At 36.9% G+C, this 12046-nt stretch overlaps 1 pseudogene; it reads left to right on the top strand.

Moving 5' to 3' along the window:
* The first annotated feature begins 358 nt into the window (after positions 1-358).
* On the top strand, positions 359-577 carry LOC140516071 (protein kish-A pseudogene; annotated as a pseudogene).
* The last annotated feature ends 11469 nt before the right edge of the window (positions 578-12046 follow it).

Genomic DNA, 12046 nt, shown 5'->3' with positions numbered 1-12046 from the left:
TCCCAATTGCTCTCCAGAATGGTTGGATCAGCTCACAGCTCCACCAACAATGAATTAGTGTTCCAACTCTCCCACATCTTCTCCAACATTTATCATCTTCCTGTTCTATCGTGTTTGCCAATCTGACAGGTGTGATGTGGTACCTCAGAGTTGTTTTGATTTGCATCTCTCTAATCATAGTGATTTAGAACATTTTTTCATATGACTATAGATGTCTTTAATTTCTTCCTCTGAACACTGCCTATTCATATCCTTTGACCATTTATCAGTTGGGGAATGACTTGTATTTTTGTACATTTCACTCAGTTCTCTATAGATTTTAGCAATGAGGATGGCTGGGGGTAGCGGAGATCTCACTATGTCTATCATTTTCAACTTTCAAAGACTGCTGACAGCAATCTTGCTACTTATGTGTGCCTGTGGGTATACCCAATTCTTGACTCCTACGGTCCTGGACAAAAATAAAACTGGTCTATTGGGTATATTTTGGAAGTGTGTCAGAATTGGTGAACGAAAGAGTCCCTATGTAACAATATGTTGTATGGTAATGACTTTCAGCATCTTGTTCATCCAGTAGCTGGAAAATGCCAGAATTTAAATGGTGTCAGATTTCCATAGAAAAAGGACATGCCTACAGAAAAAAATGCAAAGAATGTTGTTGTTGTTCAGCTGTGTCCCTTGACTGAAAGACTCCTGAGTGCTGTTCTCAATTCTATGTGTTAATGGACCAAGGTTGTTTTCTATAAATTACTAAGAAGCAAATGTTAATACCAGAATGGGTTGATATCTGCATAATGATCAACCTTATTTATAGTTCTGCCACTACAATAGCATTCTGTAATGTCATTCTTTTATGTCACCTGTTGATCTACAGGAGGTATTACTATTGCATATAGTAGAAAGAAAACTTGATAAATGATTACTCCAGTTCTTTTCTGTGTGATTCAGGGGAAAAATTGTATGCTAATATGAGAACATTTCTATAATGAACATTTTTTTATTTGAGAAAAATGGTTGGATATTATGCAAGGATTCATAAAAATTTCATTTGTATCTAATAATGCTTTAAACATGTTTTCCCTGGCCAACTCAATTTGTACTGAGTTTTATCTGTAGCATACTATATTTTCCAACTTTATGAAGTCAGTCTATGCAGTCCATATGCAGAGAAATTGCCAAGATTTTATATGAGTGTTATTTTAAAAAAAGTATTGTTTTCAGTTCTCATTACAAAAAACGTGAAATCTTACCAATTTTTCTCAGTTAAAACAAAGAACTATAAGGAAAGTTTACAAGGGCATTTCCCCTTGAAATCTGGATCTACGTATGTCTTAAGCTTCTATTCAAAAACCTACTACTAAAGAAAAAACATTTTAAATATGAAGTGAACTAATTCACTTAGAAAAATTGTGAAATGATGGTTCTTATGTTTCATTGACTTGGATCTGTAATAATGAAACAGTTGTTTTCATTGCCAGAAATTGAAACTTTTTTAAAAACACCTTGAAAACAGATCAATTGATCTATACAAATTGTTTTTGACAGCTTAATCTGGTGTCTTTTAGATGTCTAAAGATACATAACTGGTATATGCAGGTAATGAGCTGTATCAAATCCACTAACTTAGTATTCTCTATCCTTAAAAATATTTGATACAAATCACCCTCAGATTAAACAAAAGAATAACACCAGCAACTTTTTAAAAATTATAAATGTGCAATTTATGTACTTTTCAAGAGCACAGTTATTTTTATGGGTCTTTAAAGAGAAAGCAAAAAAGGAAGTTTTCTTGATTGGTACACTTAAAATTTCTTTGTTTCACCTGAAATTCAGTCAGTTTCAATGTAAAGTTCAAAACTTGTGAAATATTTAATTACTTTAAGTGGGTTCCTTGTGTTGGCAATTTGTAGACCAACTTAATAAAATTCTTGCTCAAATATTGGTGTGAATATATGTATAAATGGATTCATTGGGCATTAATTAGCTTCCACTGATTGAGAACTTTGTTGTAAGTTATTTGGTCTAGATCTGTCCTGTGTGTCCAATGATATAATAAATCTGAAATCAAGGAAGAGCCGTAGAAAGCATTTAAAGTACTTCCTTTCTTATTTTTGACTTTAAAATCGGTGAGAATTGTGTCAGAATATTTCTGCCAAATTAAAAATTGCCCTCTTAAGAAAATCTTAGTCACCTTTTTCAGCCATTCTATTCAACAAATAGTGAAAAAAAAACTTGTGGGTTTTTTTTGATATATCCAGATAGAGTCCAAAAATTTCTCTTTTGTAGAACATTATTTTCTTTTGCTTTCCATTTTTAAAATTAATTTTCAAGGGGGGAAGAAAGTCATGGAAATAAAATCATTTATTAAAAAATTAAAAAAAAGAAATGAGACATTTATCGCAGACACTAGCAGTAAAAATTCTTTCCCAGCTTTCTGCATCCCTTCGAATCGTGGTTGTATTGGGTTTTCTTGTGCAAAAACTTTTCAGATTAATGTAATCAAATTATCCATCTTGCACGTCATAATGCTTTCTATCTCTTCTTTAGTTAAAAATTCTTCCCTCCTCCATAAATCTAATAAATACACTATTGCTTGCTCCACCAATTTGTCCATAGTATCAATCTTTATACCTAAATCATGTACCCATTTGGATTTTATTCTTGTGTACGGTATTAGGGATTGGCCTATGCCTATTTTCCGCCACACTGTTATCTGGCTTTCCCAGCAATTTTTACTGAACAGTGAGTTCTTATCCCAGAAGCTGGGGTCCTTGGGTTTATCAAACAGTAGATTGCCATATTCATTGACTACTGTGTCTTGAATACCTAACCTATTCCACATGTCTACCCTTCTCTTTCTTAGCCAGTACAAAGTGGTTTTGATAATTGCTGCTTTATAATACAATTTGTGATCTGGTAGCACTAGGTCATCTTCCTTAGCATTTATTTTCATTACTCCCCTTGAAATTCTGGACCTTTTGTTCTTACAGATGAATTTTGATGTTATTTTTTTTCCAGCTCTGGCAAATAATTATCTGATCATTTGATTGGTATGGCACTAAATAAGTAAATTACTTTAGGTAGAACTGTCATTTTTATTATATTGGCTCAGTCCACTCACGAGCAACTGATGTTTTTCCATTTACTTAGACCTGACTATTTGTGCAAAAAGTGTCTTGCAATTGTGTTCATATAGTCCCTGGGTTTGTTTTGGCAGGTAAACTCCCAAATATTTTATGGTGTCTACCCTAGCTTTACACGAGATTTCTCTCTATTTATTGCTGTTGGGCTGTTTTATTAACATATAGAAATGCAGAATATTTTGTAACCTGCAACATAGACAAAGTTGTTTATTATTTCAGGTAGTTTTTTACTTGAATCTCTGGGATTCTCTAAATGTATCATCATATCATCTGCAATGAGTAGTAACTTAGTTTCTTCTTTGTCTATTCTAATTCCTTCAATTTCTTTATCTTTTCTAATTGCTACAGCTAACATTTCTATTACCATACTGAATAACAGTGGTGATAATAGACATCCTTGTTTCACCCCTGATCTTATTGGAAATGCATCTAGCATATCTCTAGTGCATATAATGCTTGCTGAAGGTTTTAGGTGGATGCTGCTTATTATTTTATGGAAAGTTCTCTTTATTCTTATACTCTCCAGGGTTTTCAGTAGGAATGGGTGTTCTATTTTGTCAAAATCTTTTTCTGTATCTATTGAGATAACCATGTGGTTTCTGTTAGTTTTGTTGGTGATAGGATCAATAAAGCTAATACTTTTCCAAATATTGAACCAGCCCTGCATTCCTGGTATGAATTCTACTTGGCCATACTGAATTATTATCATGATAAGCTGCTGTATTCTTTTTCCTAAAATCTTATTTAAAATTTTTGCATCTATACTCAGTAGAGAAATTGGTCTATAATTTTTTTTCTCTGTTTTGTCTCTTCCTGGGTTAGATATTAAAACCATATTTGTATCATGAAAAGAATTTGGGAGGACTCATTCTTCCCCATTTTTCCCAAATAATATCTATAATATTGGAATTAACTGTTCTTTAAACGTTTAATAGAATTCATATGTAAATCCATCTGGCCCTGGAGATTTTCTCCTAGGGAGTTTATTGATGGCTTGTTCAATTTCTTTTTCTTGGATGGAGTTGTTTAAGTATTCAACTTTGTCTTCTGTTAATATGGGCAATTTATATTTTTAAAAATACTCATCCATCTCATTTATATTGTCGAATTTATGGGCAGAAAGTAGGGCAAAATAATTTCTAATTATTATTTTAATTTCCTCCTCATGGGAGGTGAGTTCACCCCTTTCATTTTTGATATTGGTGATTTGGTTTTCTTCTTTCTTTTTTAAAATCAAACTGACAAATGATTTATCAATTGTATTAGTTTTTTCATAAAAGCTACAATTAGTTTTATTTATTAGTTCAATAATTTTCTTAATTTCAGTTTATTAATCTCTCCTTTGGCTTTCAGAATTTCTAATTTGGTATTTACTTGGGAATTTTCAATTTGTTCTTTTTCTAGCTTTTTCAGCTGCATGCCCATTTCACTCATCTCCTCTTTCTCTATTTACTCATGTAGTCATTTGAAGATATAAAACTTCCCCTAAGAACTGCTTTTGCAGTATCCCATAAGATTTGGTAGGTTGCCTCATTATTGTTATTCTCTTGAATGAAGTTGTTGTTTGTTTGTATAATTTGTTGTTTAACCCACTCCTTCTTTGGGATTAGATTATTTAGTTTCCAATTAATTTTTGGTTTAGCTTTCCATGGCCTTTGATTATATATAAGTTTTATTGCATTGTGATCTGTGAAGGATGCATTAACTATCTCTGACTTTCTCCACTGGATTGTGAGGTTTTATGCCCTAGAACATGAACAATTTTTGTATATGTGCCATGTGACACTGAGAAAAAGGTATATTCCTTTCTGTCCCCGTTCAATTTGCTCCAGAGATCTCTCATATCTACCTTATCCAGAGTGTCTTCACCTCCTTAACTTCTTTCTTGTCTGTTTTTAGATTAGATTTATCAAGTTCAGAGAGGGGAAGGTTAAGTTCCTCCGCTAGTATAGTTTTGCTATCTATTTCTTCTTGCAGCTCCCCCAACATCTCCTCTAAGAATATGGATGCTATACCACTTGGAGTAAAAATGTTTAGTAATGATATTGCTTTGTTTTCCGTGGTGCCTTGTAGCAGGAGATAGTTTCCTTCCTTATCTCTTTTGATTAGATCTCCTGCTTTTGCTTTGTCTTAGATTAGGATTGCTACCCCTGGTTTTCTTACATCATATGAAGGAAAATATATTCTGCTCCAACCTTTTATCATCACGCTATGTGCATCCCCCCATTTCAAATGTGTTTCTTGGAAACAACATATTGTTAGATTTGAGTTTCTATTCCATTCTGCTATCTATTTCTGTTTTATGGGAGAGTTCATTCCATTCACATTCACAGTTATAATTACAATCTGTCTCTTTCCCTCCATCGTCTTTCCCACCATTTATGCTTTTAGTTCTCCTCTCTCCCTTCCCTTCCTCAGTAGAGTTTTCACTTTTGACCACCACCTCACAGTCTTCCCTTCCTTCTTTCAGCCCCCCTCTCTTTTACTCCTCTTTACCCTTACTACTTCTTCCCTCCCTTTTAGCTTCCCCTCTACTTTCTTCCCCCTTTCTCTCCTACTGCCTATAGATCTAGTTAGATTTATAAACTTAATTAAGTTTATTGTTCCCCCCTTGAACCAAATCAGATGAGAGTACCTCTCAAACAACGCTCATCTCCCTCCCCTCTTTTTCTCTAATATAATTTTGTACTTCTTCCTGTGATGTAATTTACCATTTTTTGCCTCCTCCTTTTCACATCTCCTGTTGCAATTCCTTCATATGCTTGAATCACATTTTTATCATCACATCATTTGCTTTATACCCATTCCCTCTATCTATGTATATCCCTTTTATATTTCATAATAGACGTACTATTCTCAAGATTAGTAAGTATCATATTCCCTTATAGGGAGGTAAACAGTTTGCCCAAATTGAGTAGCAAATTTTTTTCCCCTGTTTACCTTTTATGCCTCTCTTGAGACCTGTGTTTGAAGATCAAATTTTCTTTTGAGTTCTGACCTTTTTGACAGGAAGGTCTGGAAATCCCTTACTTCATTGAATGTGTATCTCCCTACCTGAAATGTTATGCTGAACTTTGCTGGGTAATTGATCCTTGGTTGTAATCCCAGCTCCTTTGCCTTACAGAATATCATATTCCAATTTATTGAGTCTTTTAAAGTACAAGCTGCAAGGTCCTGTGTGATCCTGACTGTAGCTCCTCGATATTTGAATTGTTCCTTTCTGGCTACTTGTAGTATTTTCTCTGTCACTTGATAGTTCTGGAACTTGGCAACAATATTTCTTGGTGTTTTTAGTTTGGGACCCATTTCAGGAGGTAAACAGTGGATTCTTTGGATGACTATTTTGCCCTCTGGATCTAGCACTTCTAGGCAGTTTTCCTTGATGATTTCTTGGAAGAAATTGTCTAGATTCTTTTTTTCATCATGGCTTTCTGGCAGGCCAATAATTTTTAAATTTTCTCTCCTGGATCTATTTTCCAGGTCAGTTGTTTTTCCAATTAGATATTTTATATTTTCTTCTATCTTTTCATTCTTTACATTTTGTTTGACTGATTCTTGATGTCTCATAGAGTCATTAGTTTCTACTTGCCCAATTCTAATTTTTATCAAATTTTTTTTCAGTTAACTTTTGCATCTCCTTTTCCATCTGTCCAATTACTCCTTTTGAGGAATTACTTTCTCCAGTTAGTTTTTGGGCTTCCTTTTCCATTTGTTCAATTTTCCCTTTTAAAGAGATGTTCTCTTCAGCAAATTCTTATTTTCATACTTATAAAATCATTGGCCAGTTTCTCTTCTATTTCCTTCTTCAGCTGTTCCAGGAGAGCTTTTTGTGCCTGCAAGTAGTTCACAGTCCTTTCTGAAGTTTCAGATGGGTGTACAGTATCAATATGGACCTCTTTGGTATTCTGTGGTCTTTTCACTCTTTCTTTGCTTCTTACTCTGATGATGATGCTTTGTGAATTGTGGCCTCTGATTCTTTCAGCTAGAAGCTGGAGAATCTCGTGTTGAACTGGCTGGTGTAAGAAAGCAACAAGCAGGTGTCCTTTTTCTTATTTTGTGTTTCCCCAGATAAGCTCTGGGGCTAGTTTGTTAAATGTGGGGGAGGGGTGGTCTGGTCATAGAAGATCTCCTCAGCTGAGCTAGAGCAAAGGCAAGCTCAGGGTGTGGTGATCATGGCTGCCTTCCTTTTTCCCCTGGAGCACTCAGACACACCTGGGTTCTAGTGCAAGGCTCCACATCCCTCGGCTCTCAATCTCCTCTTTGTTGGTTTGCTGAGGTAGGGCTATCCCCACTGTAAGAGGAATATTCCTAGCCTCAGGTGCTACGAGATTGTTTGCCCCTTCTGCTGATCCCACTGATTCAGGCTTTTTCTGGGGAAATATTTTATGGTTCTTTTAAGGTCAGCAAGAGGAAGAGGAGAGAGCATTTACTGATCACTCCACCATTTTGGCTCCTGGAAGTTCAAGTAGGTGACTTACAGATGTTTAATCGGTGGGTTGAAAGTCTCAGGAGTGGCTGTGGCTGATACCTGGAGCTCAGCAGCTATCACTCAGCTCCACTGGTCTCCCACACTGGGCTGCCACTCTGCCTTTCAGCCTTGTTGCCCCTCCAGTGCTTTAGGCCATCTCAGGGCTTTCATGCTTGACCCTGCTTCAGTGAGACATGCTGTGCTGTATGCTGTGGTTCTTCCACACAGGCAGAACAAATCCTTCCCATCAACCTTCCAGTCTGTCCTGGTCTGTGAATCTGCCACAGTCTATCTCCTATTTGATTCTGCACTTCCAGTATTTGGTCAGATTCTCTTTTTAGAGGTATCTGAAGGGTTTGTCTAACAGCTTATGTGAGTAGTTGCTCTCACTCCACCATCTTGGCTCTGTCCCCCTGGTCCATCTATATATGTGTAGTTTTGCAGAAGACTTCCATAATATTCGTGTTGTGTAAGACTAACTATATTTCCCTCCATCCTATCCTACCACTCATTTATTCTATTCTCTCTTTTGACCTTATCCCTCCCCAAAGGTGTTTACTTCTGATTACTCCCTCCTCCCATTTACCTTCCCTTCTATCATCCCCCTACACCACTTGTCCCCTTCTCCCCTACTTTCTGTAGTATAAGATAGATTTTCATACCAAATTGAGTGAGCATGTTATCCCCTCCTTAAGCACAATGTGATGAGAGTAAGCTTCACTTTTTCCCTCTCACCTCCTCTCTTTTCTCCCCCATTAAAAATGTTTTTCTTGCCTCTTTTATGAGAGATAGTTTGCCTTATTCTCCCTTTCTCCTCTGAATATATTCCTCTCTCACCCCTTCATTTTTATTTTTTAGACATTATCCCTTCCTAGTCAACTCACTCTGTGCCCTCTGTCTATATGTGTGTGTGTGTGTGTGTGTGTGTGTCTGTATGTATGTATAGGTGTGTATATATAATCCCTCCAGTTACCCAAATATTGAGAAAAGTCTCAAGAGTTACAAATATTATCTTTGCATGTAGGAAAGTAAATACTTCAACTTTAGAATGCCTTTTATGATTTCTCTTTCCCGTTGAATTTTTCATGCTTCTCTTGATTCTTGAAAGTCAAATTTTCTATTCAGTTCTGGTCTTTTCATAAAGAGTGCTTGAAAGTCCTCTATTTCATTGAATGACCATTTTTCCCCTGAAGTATTGTACTCAGTTTTTCTGGATAGGTGATTCTTTGTTTTAATCTTAGTTCCTTTGAATTCTGGAATATCATATTCCAAGTGCTTCTATCCTCAATGTAGAAGCTGCTAGAACTTGTGTTATCCTGATTGTATTTCCACAATGCTTGAATTGTTTCTTTCTGGCTGCTTGCAATATTTTCTCCTTGACCTGGGAACTTTGGAATTTGGCTACAATATTCCTAGGAGTTTCTCTTTTTTGGATATCTTTCAGGAGTTTATCTGTGTGCTCTTTCAATATATATTTTGCCCTCTGGTTCTAGAATACCAGGGCAATTTTCCTCGATAATTTCATGAAAGATAATATCTAGACTCTTTTTTTGACCATGACTGTCAGGTATTCCCATCGTTTTTAATTTTTTTCTCCTGGATTTATTTTCCAGGTCAGCTGTTTTTTCAATGATATATTTCACATTATCTTCTATTGTTTCATTCTTTTGGTTTTGTTTTGTAATTTCTTGGTTTCCCATAAAGTCATTAGCTTCCATCTTCTCTATTCCAATTTTTAAAGAACTATTTTCTTCAGTGAGCTTTTGAACTTCCTTTTCCATTTGGATCATTCTGCTCCTTAAAGCATTCTTCTCCTCATTGGCTTTTTGGATCTCTTTTGCCAATTGAGTTAGCCTATTTTTAAAGGTATTATTTTCTTCAGCATTTTTGGGCCTCCTTTAGCAAGCTGTTGACTCACTTTTCATGCCTTTCTTGAATTGCTCTCATTTCTCTTCCCAATTTTTCCTCCACCTCTCTTACTTGATTTTCAAAATCCTTTTTGAGCTCTTCCATGACCTGAGACCATTACATATTTCTTATGGAGATTTTGGAAGCCATGACTTCTTCTGATGGTTTGCATTGTTCTTCCTCATCTGAAAGGATGGGTGAAAACACCTGTTCACCAAGAAAGTAACCTTCTATAGTCTTATTTTTTCCCTTTTTGGGGCATTTTCCCAGTCAGTTACTTGACCTTTCAGTCCTTTGTCAAGAGGAGGGTTTACTCTGGAGACTTGTAAGTTCTCAGTTCCTCCAGTCAAGGGAGAGAAGTTTAATCATCTCCTGGTCTACACAATGGTCTGGGAGCAACCAAAAATTTTTCTGTCCAGAATCTGTAAGTACAATTCCCTCTCCACAGCCACCTCTACCTCCACCATGCCAGTGCTCCTTCCCACCCCAGGGCCTGGCTCAGGGCTGATATTCAGATCAGCTTCTCAATTCCTCCAGGGGGTTTTAGGTGGAGGGCTCCAAAAACGGATGCTGCTGCTTCAGTGGTTGTGGCTGGCAAGGCCTGACCACATTCCCTTCTCACCCAGATGAAAAAGCTTTCTCACTGGCCTTTGAGGCTGTCTGTGGCATTTGTGAGTTGAACAATCTAGGAACTGCTGCATTCGGTGGTTCCCTGAAGCCTGTTCCAGTTCCTGTCCATGCTGTGCTGTGTGGCCCACAGTGGACTGCACTCTGCTCCACACTTTGTGCCATAGTACTTTCCTGTCAGCCTTCCAGGCTGTCTTGGACTATAAATCTCTTTTACTCTTTCATTTTGTGGCTTCTACTGCTCTGGAATTTGTTTAGAGTCATTTTTACAGGTATCTTATGGGCTATGTAGGGGAGCTTCTACAGGTCTGCCTTTCTACTTTTCCATCTTGGCTCTGCCCAAAAGAAAAACCTTTTCAGTGGAGCAGAAAAGGAGGGAGAGGAGAGGGGGAAAATGAAGCTTACTATCATCACATTTGACTTAAGGGGGGAATAACATGCTCACTCACTTTGGTGTGAAAATCTGTCTTACACTACAGGAAATTAGGGAAGAAGGGATAAATGGAGTGGGAGGATCATGGAAGGGAGGGTAAATGGGAGGAGGGAGCAATCAGAAGTAACCACTTTTGGGGAGTGACAAGGTCGAAAGATAGAATAGAATAAATGGGGGGCAGGATTGGATGGAGGGAAATATAGTGTGTCTTACACAACATGAATATTATGGAAGTCTTTTGCAAAGCTACACATATGTAGACAATATTGAATTGTTTGCCTTCTCAGTGGGGATGAGGGAGGGGGGAGGAAGGTGAAACTCGAAGCTTTAGGAATGTATGTTGAGAATTACTTTTGCATACAACTGGGAAATAAGAAATACAGAAATCTATCTTGCCCTACAAGAAAAGAGAGGAGATGGGGATAAGGGAAGGGAGAGGTGTGTTAGAAGGGAGGAAAGATTAGGGGAAGGGGTAATCACAATGTACTGTGTCTTGGGGTGGGTGGAGGGGAGAGATGGGGAGAAATTTTGGAACTCAAAATTTTGTGGAAATGAATGTTGAAAACTAAAAATAAATTAATAAACATCAAAAAAAAAGATTGCAACAACTGCATTGTCATGTGGTCCCAGGATTTGAATCCAGTCCCTCTAATTCTAAATTTGATGATCTTTCTATTGTGCTCCTTCCTAGTTCTTTCCAAACACATTTCTGATGGTATTATTCCCTCTTGAGACAGCTGCGATGACTTCCTGCATTAAGTCCTTGGCCTGACATTTGATTCTCTTCAGAATTTTCCTCTCATGTATCTTTCTAGCCTTTTTCTCCATAAAGTTCCTTTGTACCTTCTTTCCAGCATGATGTCACTCAAACCAACCTAAAGTTAAATTATATATTCTGAACTAGAAGTATGCACCTTGTGACAATTTCATTCCAAGGGAGTGTGGTTGCACTGTTTTCCTCTGAGTTCAAACACCATGGTTTCCTAGGCACTGGAATTGCAGGAACTTACATACCAGTAAGTATATATAGGCTACTTGGTAATCAGAAACATGGATCTTACGTCTCTCTGTCATCAATCACAATGAGATAGTTGTCTACATACTATGTGACTTCTTCTAGGTGACAAAGAGGCTCCTAGATAACCCTCAAGGTTCTCAAGACAAATTCGTATCCTCTAGTTTCTTTCAGGTAACTTTACCTTTTAGGAGCATGCATTTCTACCATGGACCTGAACTTCTCTTAGGCTCTAGAGCAGAGTCTTGGCATCATCCCAAAGGAAGTTCAAATACCCAACACATAAAAATGAATAAAATCCAGTGTCTGGGAAGGTTAAAATAGACAGGATTGTGCCAGTCTACACTTCTTTTATGCTTCTGCTAATTAGTCTGTTAATGCTTTAATTAACAGGAAAAAAAATAATGCACATTGAATGAAGAAAATAATTTAAGGTCTAGGCCAAATGGTTG

This window comes from Notamacropus eugenii, chromosome X (assembly GCF_028372415.1).
Source record: "Notamacropus eugenii isolate mMacEug1 chromosome X, mMacEug1.pri_v2, whole genome shotgun sequence".
In the NCBI taxonomy this organism is placed as follows: domain Eukaryota; kingdom Metazoa; phylum Chordata; class Mammalia; order Diprotodontia; family Macropodidae; genus Notamacropus; species Notamacropus eugenii.
The sequence above is the reverse complement of the archived record's forward strand: the minus strand, read 5'-3'. Positions and strand labels throughout refer to the sequence as shown.